We start from the raw sequence: 14,377 nt of genomic DNA, 5'->3' as shown, positions 1-14,377 counted from the left end.
TACAATATTGTTATTATAAATCACATATTCTTTTTAAATGCTGAATATGTTGAACATCTAAATATGATATACAAGCATGTCAATTATAAAGTGGGGTTTTTTTCAATATATTTTATTTCTTTATTCAGAGGGACAAGAACTGCTGATAAAATGAGCATTATTCTTGAAAAAAATACATTTTGAAAAATAACGCGCTGTTAAAATGAGAGTTACTCATGAACAAATAAATACATTTTTTAAAAGCAAATAGAGATCTAAAAACACTTTGTATTTTCAGTTGAAAAAAATACATTTAAAATATAATTTTCATACAACTTTACACTGTTGGGCAGCCCTCGTGAGGGCCACATAAATACAGCGCCACTCTATGCTAATGTCGCCGCAGTAGAAATATGTGTCAATAAATCCAAATTCATGTGACAGTGTGAGTGTGTACCTTGTTTCTCCATACCTGTGGGGACCAATTGTAGGAAACATACCTCCTTTTGGGGACCATTTGGCTGGACCCCACAAGGTTAAGCCTCAATTTGAGGGTTGAAACTTTTAAAATAACTGGGTTATGATCCAAAGACGGTTGCTGAGTCATATGGACTTTCAATTCTCCATCAACAAAACACAACCAAGTCCTTTCTCGTGTACCTTTGCATCTTAAACTCATTTTTTTTCTCCACCGCAGTGTTTGCATCCACCCAGCCCGGTGTCTACCCTCCAATATGGTGAGGTCCATCCATCCATCCTCTCCTCACAGGAGCCCAGCTACCCAGGGCAACAGGCAGAGGCAGTGCACAAAGAGACTCACAGTCCAGGACAGAACCCTGACAGAGAGACCTCCACCGTGCTCCCTACAGGGGGCTGCTAAAACCAGGAGCCGCAGCGAGACCTTCCCGGGGTGCAGAATCCCGCCCCCCCCCAAGCAAGAAACCCTCCCTGACGTGAAACAAGTGGGTCGGTTGTCGGCTGGTTTCTGGCCTCGGCCCCCGTGTTTCCCTTCTGCTCGGTAACTTGACCGTTGGGTCAGCGTGGACACAGTCTGGCTCTGTTGCTGTCCCCCATGCAGTCTAGCTGTGTAGGCATCACAATCTCGACCTCTGACCTGGGTGACATCACACCAAGACTCTCTTGCGTCGTCGCAGAACAGAAGCTCAGTAAGTCCACGGTCAAAGGGGCCGCTTTGTGTGTGTGTCCAGCAGTGAGTCAGCAAGTGGGAAGCACCTGTGAGGATGACTCGGCGTGATGGTGCTCGAGAGTGAAAGGCCTTCAGGACGGCGGCGGCGAGCTCACACCCGGGAACAGAACCGCAGCTTTTGTGTCGCGGAGTTGCGCAACACACCGCCGGAGTGGAGATACTGGTCCTGGAAACTGAACCCACCAGGCCCGGAGGGGTCGGTGGGAGGAAAAGAAAGTTACGCAAGCACAAACTGTTGTTTACGAACCCGTGTCCTGGCTGGATCCATCCGACCCGTCTCCACGTCTGCTGAGGCAGCACTCGCAGGCGCCAAAACAAATCACCATTTCTCCAGTCCAGATCATCTGCTGGGATGTTTATGAGATTGGGTGGATCTGTCATGACACGAGAGCCTCATGAACTCTAGACCGAGGACTTTTCTGACTGGTCCAAGGTTTCCAGCGTCCACATCTGGGGTTCAGCTGACCGATTTCTCCGGCTCACAATGTGGTCTTCCATTATGAGCCATGTTTGATAAACATATTCCTTGAATCAGTTCTGCAACGTGGTGCTGACTTGGTGAGTGAGACTTGAGCTTCTCCGGAAGGTTTCGTCCAGGCACTCTGGTTTCCTCCCACAGTCCAAACACGTCCAGGCGGATGACTGTCCATAGTGTCTCTCTCCCAAAGCAGCTGGCTTTTTTTTCTTCGTTTTTTTGGAGTGATTTTTTTTTACTTATTTATTTAGTTTGGTTTAGTCTTTTTTGTTTTGTTTTTAAACAATGATATGATTCATTTATATCCCTATCATTTTTTAAGCCTTTAATTGCCAAGAATTTTCAAATCAATTAACTCGTAATAACAAGGTCAAAGTTTTATCCAAACAGTTGGAGCCATTTTGGTTGATGTAAAAAATAATAATAAATAAATAATGTGGAAAAAAATTAAAAATATGATAAAATTACTTTTTAATAAAATACGTTTTCCTGGTGCAGCAATAAGAGGTTTGGTCTGGACTTTTATAGGGAAAGGAACCATTTTCAGCCACCTGACCTAAGACTGACTCAAATGTGCCTTAAATAAAAGGCATGAAAAATGGCAGATCTAAGATCCAGTCCTCTCTGCTCCTTTTCCATCCATAAAAACACATTGGAAATCTGAGGGACGATCATTTTCTTCTTCATCTGCTTCTTGCTCTTTACATCTCTCAATAGAGAGCCTGGTTTTATCTTAGTGAGTAAGCAGTTTTTCTAAACTTTACATTTTGTTTTCATCATTTAAATTTCTCACGTGACCTTTTCTGTCTTGCAAAAGGCGGGAAAGCCAAACGCCTCTCCTCTCCTTAGTTCTGATAGCCAGCGCTAAACACGCACACATGGACGCACAAACACGCATTTGTAAAAGCTCTATTTCTGGCCAGAGGCTCTGAGAGCTCTCTGTGGCCTCTTGAGTCAACAGGGCCAAGAGGTCAAAGGTCAGCAGGGATAGAAACAAGCCCAAGGAGTAAAAACGGAGGGAGGGGGTTTGCAAAACACTTGTGGGGGTGGAGGAGGAGCAAACAGCGGGGGAGATTTTGGCGGGAAAACATAGACCTGGAAAGCCATTAGTTGCAGACAGACGGTGAGTCAGAGCGTGTCAGCCCGGGCCGAGTCACAGCCACATAGCGATGCACCGGTGAAGGCATGCGCACATGTCTAACTCCGACAAAAGGTTTACCCTCGGCGCCCCCTTCAGCACACACTGAGCATGATGTCATCTTTTTATTGCGCCGTGAGTCTGTGTGTGTGTGTGTGTGTTGACTCATGAGGTCAAGGTCCTCATTTCAAGCCTGATGTCACTTATCACTGACTAATCCACTGAACAAAATAGAGCAGGGGCGGGAAAGACTTGCAATTCGGAGGGAAAGTCTGTGCGTGTGCGTGCGTGTGAGTGAGCGTGTGTGTGTGTCACCATCCCACTCTATTGTCCCGGCCATCACACTTCTTCCCCCTCCAACATTACATCACTCTTTAAGTCTTTAATTATACACACACCCAGGTCTGACTCCGCTCGCACACTAACACCTCAGGTGCACACACACACAGGATTCAACTATCACATTTCAGTGGTCACACTAACTAAAAAGTAACAAGCTGCCGGTCCTTCTTCCGTGGCCCTGGTTAAAACAGGCGGCTCCCTCAGGTGACCGTGAGCCGAGTGGCACAGCAACATGCCGCCCCGCTGCGCCGGGAACCAAGCGGAACGTCCCCTGGACGCCAGCCTGGGAAATGAACTCCTCCTTAAATCCGTGACATGGAGCGGCGGACATGAAAGGCTTCACAGGGCCGAGCACTGCGGATGTGGCATGAGCGTGTGATGTCAGCGGGGCCTCCGCCGGCGATGCCAGGCCACTCTGGATCCAAGTGGGTCGCTCTGTGCCAACGCAGGTGCACCACACACACACACACAGCGATGGAAAGACAAGCTGAGCTCTGACCATGCAGTTAGTGTTGTGGTGAGTTTGATGTAAACAAGGTTGGATTCACTGCGACGTGACGGCTAGCATGACTGTTATGAAGTGACCAGCAACCTTTTTTTTTTTACGGCACAGTAAGCAAAGAAAGACAAATCCAGTGACTGATGAACGGACTTGCACCTGTCTTTCTGCCAAATAAAGATGAGGCGACATATTGATATATGGATGACATGCTAACATGCTAACAGCCGTGGCATTTTCACTGCTTGCTGTTGATTGACAGCTAAAGCCAGCCAATGGCAGATGTCCAACTTTTTACATCCTTTCGTAATACAATGTTATTTTTCTGGAGGAAAAAATGTAGTTTTCACTAAACCCAAGGTCATATTGCATCAATATTGGGCCGATATGAATTTTTGCCGATAATGATCAGCCCAGCTAGATCCGGTACTTTTGATCCCCTCAGTGGCCCTGACAGGAGTCTTTGACACTGCAGACCCGCAGGCTCAAGTCCAATTGACCCCCTGCTGTACAGTCATTTTCCCACTCGGATGGTGGCGCTATGTGCAAAATAACCCACAAAGACACACGCCTTGAGGGAGTGGTCGCGAGCCCCAACACTTTTACAAGCGTGATGTTATTTCTCTGTGAGTAACAAACTCATCACCAGCCCGATTTTATAGTCCAGTAATCTTCGTCAACTTCAGGGAATTCATCTAAAACAATAAGGAAGTGATGTAATCTTTTGCTCACATCTTCATCCCTCTGTGACGTCATGGACCGACCTGTTAGCAAAGAGTCCTAAGTGTTGCATAAGTCGGCCGTTTCTTGACTCACAGAGCAGTGATTTGGGGACATGTCTCCGGAACCTTCCAGCCAGGCCGCTTTGAAGCTAAATTTAACCCTAGCGAGGGCTGCGCTCACTGGTTTGGCGGGAAGTGAAAGCAGTTGAGGCACGCACTCGTCTCAGAGGCGCTGGACGCCGGACTTTATCTACATCTTTTTGAAGATTCCGTCTTGAAATGTAGAGGTCAAATGTCAACCAAGTTTCTGACTGATCGCTGTGAGGTCCTGACTCATGAGGACGTGGGCGGGGCCACGCTCAAGCGGCGCTGAACTGGTCAATCGACATGTTTGGCGCTCACGACTCCCTGAAGGTTCTTATCGCGGTGACTTTCAGGAGTCCATCATCGCTGGCCACGCCCCCTGCTGTCGGTTTTATCTTTTTCATTAGCAAAGCCCTGGAGGCACTTTCACTCTTTTTCACGCTTTGTGTTGCAAAGCAAAAGCTGGAAAAAGAATCTGACTCTGATATTTCTTTGTTATGGATCCATCTTCAGGTGCAGCCAGGTGCAGATTCAATTCCTAAGGGGCCACAGTACATAGTGAGGCGACGTTCAATGTTAAGGATTCTGGATATTATTAATGAATATTGAAAGTCATTTGCTGACAGAACTATGGGTAAACCACGATGTAAAGGCGTGGGGTGATCAAATATTCTGTCTTGTTTTCAGGAACGAGACAAGAAAATGTATAAAAAAATTATATTATATTATATTATATTATATTGAGATTTGGTATAGGTTTGATAGTGAATTATATTATTGATTCTACAAAATCTAAAAAGTCAAAGACAAGAACAATAAAAAAAAAAAAAATTCTTTAGCTATATGCATTTGTTAGGTTTTAATATATATATTAAATATATATATATATATATATATATATATATATATATATATATATATATATATATATATATATATATATATATATATATAAAAACCCATTAAAAAGTTTTCATTTTAAAAAGACATACAAAGAAGCGGAAAACAATATGAAGGATGAAAAATCTAAAACAAAAATTTTAAATGAGCAATTACCAAAAAATAAAGTAGATATTGTTTCATAGTTTTGAACCACTGAGGACGATGTAGATGCAGGCCCCCAGACCGTCTCAGGTGTAGCTCTTACTTGCCTTTGGATTCATGGGAGCTGTGTCTGACTTCTCCCCTGCCGTCCAGAGTTTTTCACTCACTTTGTTACTCGGCAGCAAGCCTTTGTTCCACCCTTGTTCCGTGGCTTAGACGTAGAGCCCCCTCACTCCCCCCACCCCCAAATTCAGCTCAGCTCTGATGTACTGGAGCTTGATTGTGATAACACAGGTAGAAATGTGATTTGACCTCTGACCTTTTTGCAGAGATCTTAACCTTTCGACCTGCCAAAACAGCGCCTCAATAGCTCCGACATTTCTCCGACAGAGAGGCTTTGTTGTGCTGTTTATGTGGAGTGTGCACCTGTGAGTGGCAGCGACGCACAACAACCTGGTTTCTCTGCAACTTCACGTCACGTTACCCAAGGTCAGAAAGATCCATGTTCTGTCCACTGAAGGGTGGAGAAGTTAACACACCTTTGTGCCAGTTCAACTGAAAAGCATATGTGGCTGGATGATATAAGTATCAGAACCATATGCATACAAATGAAGATGACAATAATAATAATAAAAGAATTAACAAAACAAAACATAAATGAATGAATGAATGCAGCAGGATGTAAAATAACATATACACTAGAGATATACACACTAGAGGGTAAAATGATTTAAATGAAGATTTTAAATTGGGAGCAATGAGTTATTGATTTTTGTGCTTTTTGTTTTGGTGTAATGTCTGATGGAATTGAAATATTGTGGTGTTTCAATGTAGAAACCAATTGAGGAAGGGGCTCTGTGAGCATATTTACATTTATGCATGTGGAACTTGGCTGAGATTATCATGAAAGATATGATACAATAAGATGGAGGTCAATGCTCTTCATATAAACCAAAAACAATATTCGTCCAAAATAGTTCTAAATGAGTTTGAATGAAGTCGCAGATCTCCTGCCAGAAGACGTGGTGAAGTCGAGTCAGTGGATGATGTGCAAAAATGACAAGTGGTGTCTGACATGGTTTCTGAGCAAAGTCATTGCTGGGATTGATGCTCTCCCCAAAAAGCTCTGACGCTTCCCGACAGACTGAAGGGTCGCGCTGTCACTAGTGAGCGCAGAACGTTGGACCGACTCTAAAACCTGAGCCTCTACTGCCCCCTGCTGGTGATGCCCCTTCGCTTTGCTGACATCTGAGTGTGAAAACCTGAAGATTTGAGTTCAGGCCCGTCCGATATTCTGATATGGAGAACCGATAGACACCGAGAAAGACAAGCGCAGAACTGCGCCAGTTGTTTCCCTGACGTCAGAACCAGAAATCCTGCGCCTTAGTCGCGCGCGCGCACACCAGGAAATGAAGCCCATTAGCTTCATGCTATAAGTGCAGCGCACAGACCGGCCTTTCACCGTGTCCACACGATCATGTCAGCACACACACGCACGCACGCACGCGCACCTTCTCCAACTCTCTCCGCACACAAAGACGCGCTTCTCTGTGACGAGGGTGTGGCGGACCTGACTGAGGAGGCAACACATGTTCCAGGGATGTAAGTAAATAACCGACACTTTGCTTGTCCACATTCATTCATCTCAGCCTCATAAGAGACGCATTCATAAGCGGGCCCTAAATGGAACTCAAGTTTACGTGCCACTTCCGGCCGTCGCCTGGTTACCAGGGGTGACGGCTGGACAGAGTCAAGCCAGTTTGACCCTCCTCTCTTCAGACCCAAAACACTTGATACGACCTGCTTTTTTCAACTCGGAAACCCGGTGTGCGTCTATACGTTGCTGTCAACTGTGAGCCAAGCGCGCCCCCTGCCGGCCAGGTGCAGCCCCGCATCGTCACTGACACGTTTTTCAAATAGTCAATAACTAGGAAAATTGTAAGAATAATTCTGCTCCTTGCGGCTCCCTTCATCTCCTAACCAGACCGTGATGTGGAGCTCTGCTCTGTTTACATGTCAACAGCCTGTATTAGCACGAGTGCTAGCAGCTCACAGCCCTACTGTTGTTACTCCAAGCCAGGAGCAGCAGAGGTACTGCAGTAGAGGTACTGCAGCAGAGGTACTGCAGAAGGTCACGGCGCCGCTCTCTTCCACCAAGCATGTAGCGTTTTATCCTTGGTTCCATCCGGGGTTCGACCCATCGAGCCAGCCTCCTCCAGTCCAGACCTGGCTGAAGTGCAGCCCGGGGGCCACATGTGGCCCTTTGACTGTGTTTATGAGGCCCGCACCAGATCAAAGTAAAAGCGTTACCGTCGTTACTATTTCAAGTCGATTAAACGTGAGGTGTCAAAGCTCTGTTTTAACGGTGTGTGTGTGCCTGGTTTAGTTACATTTGCGGGCACTGGTTCATGGAAGCACCTACTTGTGAGGACATTTTGCTTTGTGGGGGCCGTTTAGCTGGACCCCAGGAGGTTAAGCCTCAATTTGAGGGTGAAAACTTCAAAATAACTGGGTGGTTATAACAGTTTGGTGCAGAGTCCTGGTTGAGGTGAGCCATGTGTTTTGGATGGTTAGGTTTAGAAGGAGAGGCTGGGGAAAGGGTGATGGCCATGAGAGGTCCCTATAAATACGGTGCAACAAACCTGTGTGTGTGTGTACTTGTACTTCCATCTTTGCAAGAACAGAGTGAGGACATTGTGGTCGGTCCTGACTTCATTAAGCTTCATTTTGAGGGTTAAAACTATTACAAAATAACTTCAAAATAATACGCTTCAGTCCTGGTTGAGTTGAGCCACGTGTTTTCGATGGTTAGTCAGGCATTGAAAGTCAGTGAAATGTCCACACAAAGACAGGAATACAAACACGTTTTTGTGTGTTTGTGGAACCGGCTGTGTGCGCATGTGAGAGATGGTGTGTGGTTGTATGTTCCACATGTACTTATGGAAACATTTTTGCAGGTCCCTCCAAGTTTAAGCCTCAATTTGAGGAAGAAAACGTCAAAAAAACTGGGTCCCAGTTTGGTTCAGAGTCCTGGTTGAGGTGAGCCCTGTGTTCTGGATGGTTTAGGGCCAGAGGCTGGGAGTTCAAGTTCCTGAGGGGCCAGGTTATATACTGTGACCATTGAGAGGAGCCGTCAAACCCAAAAAAAGGAGGGTGAGATGAAATGCAAAATAAACATCAAGTGATGACATCATGTGTGATTATGAAATAAGGCTTTAAAAATGCTCAGAAAAATGTTGGTTTGTTGTGTTTTATTTCATTTAAACCACAGTCTATTTAAAGATTCTCGACGTTTCTGCTTTCAATTCTGATGTATTTTAAGGGACAGGAAATACTCCTAAAATAGCCAACGGAGAAGACGAACAATGAAGAGAAATAATCAAATGAGAATACAAAACGAAAAACAATGCGGAAGACAAAAATGTCAGAGACAAGAAGAATGTCACTTTTATACTCTGGCTCCCGGAGGACCACATAAATACAGTCAAAGGGCCACTTTTGGCACCCGGGCCACACTTTGCCCAGGTCTGGTTTAGAGTGTGTGTGCATGTCTTGACTCTCAAATTTAAAGAAAAGCTCTTCTATCTTATTCCCATGTGATGACTCCTATAAAACTATATGAATAAATGGAGATAAAAATAACAAGAGACCGTCAAACGGCAATTGTGGCTTCTTTAAACGTCGTATATCCAGACCCTGGTGACAGCTCCGCCGCTGTGCCCCCCCTCTCCACCCACCACTACTGATCCAGTTGGCTGATAGCAGACGTGTGTATTTGATGACAAACACACATGTGGCACCAAACAATGAGATGAAGGAGCCGGCGGCAGGAAAGGCTCCGACACCTGACACACACACAGGTGTGTGTGGGGCCACACTGGGCCCATTGTTCCGGTTCCAGCGCCTGCAGTGGGGCGGTCATGTGACCGAGAGCAGGAAAAGACACCTGACTGTCTGATCCACCTGCATCTGACTGAGCCAGGGTCCCTCCTCTGGACCCCAGCTCCTGCGAGGGGAAGTTTTTAATGGAATAGCTCCGTGTCTCCAGTGCGTCCTCCTGCTATTGTGTCGCGACCTGCGGCGGTCTGGGATAAATGAGAGCAATATGGTGAGCTGACCACTCACACAATGTCTTCATTAAAAATCCACGGCACCAAGATGGCGGCCGCTTTGCAAAGCCACTCGCGGCCCTGTCGCTCATCTGTCACCCATTGTTGCGGCCCTTAATCCCCCGCACCGACAGCCACCTCTTCAGTTGCCACCACCGGAGACGCAGACTGGGTCGGCCCAGCCAAATTAGCCGAGGGCAATTAAAACAGGCAGCACACGGTTGGCTGGTCAGCCTTGATGGTGCTGAGACGGTGGGGAGCGGCGGCGAGGGGTCGAGCTCTCACGGCCGCGGCAGATGGACTCTGGCCACTTAGGAGAAACCGAAGCCGCCTGACAGTAAAAATGAACTGGTCATGTTTTATTAACCCGACAGATGGATGTGTACCGTCACCCCCCACCACCACCCCTTCATCATCCACTCTCCCCCGAAGAAGAAAAGGTTTAATTTAGTCCTGACACAGTTTAACTCCGGCAGATCTGGTGGATTCACTTCCACATTTCATTGAGGAGATTTGACTCTCTGGGGGTCACAACAGCTTGGATTATTGTCAGTTTGTGACACCATGATGAACCACTCACGTGAACTACTTTTTTGAGGGTAATTTTATATGTATATTTTAATTAATTGTTCGCAGGGTAATATATCTGTACATATAATTAAATGTGTTTTTATTTTTTATATACAATATATTTTATTTTTCAGGGTGATATATATATATATATGCTAATTATTTTTGTTTTTTCTGAGCTATTTATTTTGTGTTTCCTATTTTGTTTTTTTCTTATTTTTTATTTTTCAGACTAATATCTTTCCTGAACTATCGAGATACTTCCACCCAGCGAACGAATCCTGCCACACACCACATTAAGGATTAAATAAATTCCGTTTGGCGTTACTGACCATGACGTCATCCGTGTTCTTGGCTCACAGCAGGTCATTTACTGACCCATGAGAAGCTACAGTTCCGTTTCCTGAAGCGCTCAACAGCCATTATTATTATTTCAGTTTTTTACTGAGCAAATTATTTTTTGCTTTTTGCTTTAATTTATCTTATTTTGGGGGGGGTTATTTTGTCCATTTTTCATGCCAATATTTGCCACCCTACTTTTATTTTTCCTGAATTATCAAGGTACTTTGAAACACAATTGAGAACCTCCACCATTCAAGCAAGTCTTCCTGCTTCTGCTCCACACATCCTATAGTAAAATTAAAATAAAAAAGGAAAAAATGTGGGGAAAAAAATACTCTGAAACTGCATAAAAATCATGAAATCAATTATTTAAAAAAAAATAAATTTTAAACCCACAAAAGAGCAATTTAACAAACACACTGAAATAACCAGCACAATTTTTTAACACATTTTTTTCTCTTAATTTATCTTTTTTCACTTCACAGGAGTTAGCTTCCGCAGAAGCCAACACTTATTAGGTGACTGAACTGAAGAAAATATGCTTTTTATTTTCCGTCTTACATTTAATGGGTGGGGCTAATATTCCGGTGCGCTCTATGGTCCAGAATTTACGGTAACAGTTTCAGTCATGTGTAGATGATGGTTGAGACTCTGGCCACTCGACACTTCCTTCTCTCGCGTCTTCGTCATCAGAAGTCGTGGTTAGCGACACGCCGCTCCCTGAAGTATTGAAACCACGGTCCCCGCCGGCGACTGCCCACCTCTCAGGACCGCGAAGCTTCACTCCCACAGAACAGCTCAGGACACTGCACTGGCTGCTGCCGTCACATGTGACGGTGACCCGGATCAGACCAGGCTCCCCCCCGCCTCCCTCCTTCATTCAACTTCGACTTCTGCTCATTTTAACTCCCCAGACTGAGCCCTCCCCCCTCCATCGCCTCTGACCCAGGAGGAAACCCATGTGGATTCCTTGGGTACACGTAGTTAGCATGACACATCACAAACCAGTCCGTTTTTCACATTAAACCATCGGAACGTGGTCTTTGTCCGGGTGCGGCATCCGGGCGCCCGTGACCCGCTGTCAGCCGCAATTGTCCGCCATCGTCACAAATCACTCGGCACAAGAATAAAAGTGTTTTTTTTCCACGTCGGTGGAAGGCGACTCACAGAGGGAGCCGCTCGATCTGCTGCTGTCACTGCAGAAATAAAGTCATGGATTCACATCTGATTCACATAAACGTCCCGCCAGTGGATCAGCCATCACTGAAGCCTGCAGACTTTTCAATATTCAACAGAACCCAAGATGAAATCCATTTAATAAGTGACAAAGACTCATAGAACTTTGGTCTTTTTCATTTCTGTTCTGCACTTTCTGCTCCATATTTGACTTTTTACTATATCACTTCATTCTTTAATGCTTTTTTTTTACACGCATTTTTAAAATAAGTTTCCTTCCACAGAAGAGTTTTAAGATGTTGCAGTACCAGAGTCAAACTCTAGGCTTTTGAGTCCAAGTTCTTCCAAGGTTTATATTCAGGCAACTGTTGGGAACATAGTCCAGAGTGGGAGCGTCAGCTGACCAAGCCGGCATCACTGCAACAGTCATCACAACAACAACGTGTGATGTGTGTTATGGAGCAAGAGTATTGAGAGCTGTTGCACCTGATTATCATTGTTTTGTCTAACTTGATCATTGGAATTTATTGAGCTTCTTTGTAAAATTAAATATATATATACACAAAGTGATAAAATGATAAATGTAGACATAGTCATCTAATAAAATGTTTTTTTTTATTTTATTGAAATATTTTTGATATTAAAAAACATTTTTAATGATTAAGTTACAAAAAATAATGCAACATGAATTGCAATACCTCAAAAAGATTTGTTTTTTTATTATTATTTTTTGTTGAATTAAATGATTATTATTACAACTATTGTTATTATTTGATATCATTTTATTTTTAAGCAAAGGGATATATATATATATATATATTTTTTTTTTTTTTTTTTTTTTTTTTTTGCTGAAGTACTTACTACATTCCAGCTGTCTCCAGAAAGGTCACTATGACAAGATCAAAACCGAGCGGACGCGGTGTTGAATATTCATACGAACACTGACCAGCTCCAGCAGGGATCAACATTCGAGCTGCTTTGATCTGCCCAGCTCCAGCGAGGCTTGTCACTCCCTTGTTAATGAAGACAGCGCAGCCATTGGTCGGCAACAGTGTTTAAATGGCTATGATGTCAGACCCCCCCCCCGCCCTCCTCTCGCCAAACGTAACAGGCCAGCTGTCTCCCCTGCTGCTCTCAGCTGATGGAGCGAGGGGGAGGTGGTGGGGTCCGGTGGGGCGACAGCTGAGCAGATGCAGAACCTCTTCCTGCGTTGGGCAGGGAGGAGCAGTTTCCCAGCGACCCCACAGCTGAGCAGCTGCCCCGGCACCAGCTGTCCCACCAAACACACCAAGGAAGGCCCCGCCCCCCCTCCCCTCCAGGCCCCGCCCCCCCTCCCATCGCTGCTTATTCCAGACCAAACATGCCTTGAAATGCACAAAGTCTCCCTCTGACCTCTGACCTCCCGACTGGCACACAACAGCACTCAAGACGCTGAATAGCTTCATATCAGCTGATTTATGGGTCATGTGGGTTCAAGGTCATATGGTTCATCTGCTCCATTCGGAAAAACAAGCCTCCACGCCACCATGTGATGGAGCAGCTCCTGGGTTTCTCCACGACAAGAAGTTTGCACCCTCTGAAGCTAAATGTTTTCAAGAGAACAAGTACAGACCAGGTGATAGTTTGGGTTGGAAACACATAGTGCTGTTCCAGGGCAACAACAAGCTGCTTCTGTCAGTAGAATTCTGGGGCTAAATGGCTTCACATTCAGTCCCCAACATGGCTCCACCCCTGTTCTGACCCTCCGTCACACTGCTGGTGTTCATCCACCCTCAGAGGGGCGATAATGAGCAGCCACTGAACATTTCTGTTGAAAGATTGTCAATATTAATGGTGAATATTAAAGATGTTTTTAAGAGTTGAATGCTTTGGCGACAGAACCGTGTGATGAGTAACTTGAAAACAGGTCGGTTTGAATGAATGATAGAAATGAGCATCATTTGTTGGAAGAATTTGAACATATAGAGAATAAAAACCGAAAAAAAATGTGTTCAATTTAGAATGATGGCTGGATGAGGAGATGGTTCCTCACCTCTGGTCTACACAGAGACACCGTGTTTTTCTCTTCAAACCTTCCACCTGCAGCAACGCATGACTTCCCTGATGCCCTGCAGCATCTCAGCACCGTCCTCCTCACCAGTCATGACCCGCGTTGGAAGTGATGGAGAGTTTTTATGTTATTTCATTTTATTTTCCTACTTGGTGGGGTCCGAAAGCCGATTCTGACTGTGATGCCTCACAACAATAAACAACATCAGACCAGATCTAATGTGTCTGGAGGCAGAGGAATATGGTTTTATATCATATTTCATTAGCAACGACTGTCTGAATGTGTTCACAAGTGATGTAACTGTGTCGGGGGGCGGGTGACCACAGTGAGAGCAAAGTGTGTGCAGGATGCAGGAGGGAAGAAGGGAAGAAGGGAGGGAGGGAGGGAGGGATCCCAGATGGATAATGGATGGGAAGTGTGTTTACAGAGCAGCGGTCCAGAGGGAGACACCAGAGCTGCTGACTCGGACCTCCAGCTGACACCCCGACCATGTGACCGGACCTGCACTGAAACTTCAAAACGACAGGAGATTCAATGGCAATATTGTGTATGTGTATTTATAATTGTGGTTGAGGGGCAGAGCTGGGCCTCTGCACTGTGGCCAGAAGCAAATCCAAAATACACATCATAATAATGAGGC

Source organism: Synchiropus splendidus, chromosome 14 (assembly GCF_027744825.2).
Source record: "Synchiropus splendidus isolate RoL2022-P1 chromosome 14, RoL_Sspl_1.0, whole genome shotgun sequence".
NCBI lineage: Eukaryota > Metazoa > Chordata > Actinopteri > Syngnathiformes > Callionymidae > Synchiropus > Synchiropus splendidus.
Note: the sequence above shows the minus strand (reverse complement) of the source record.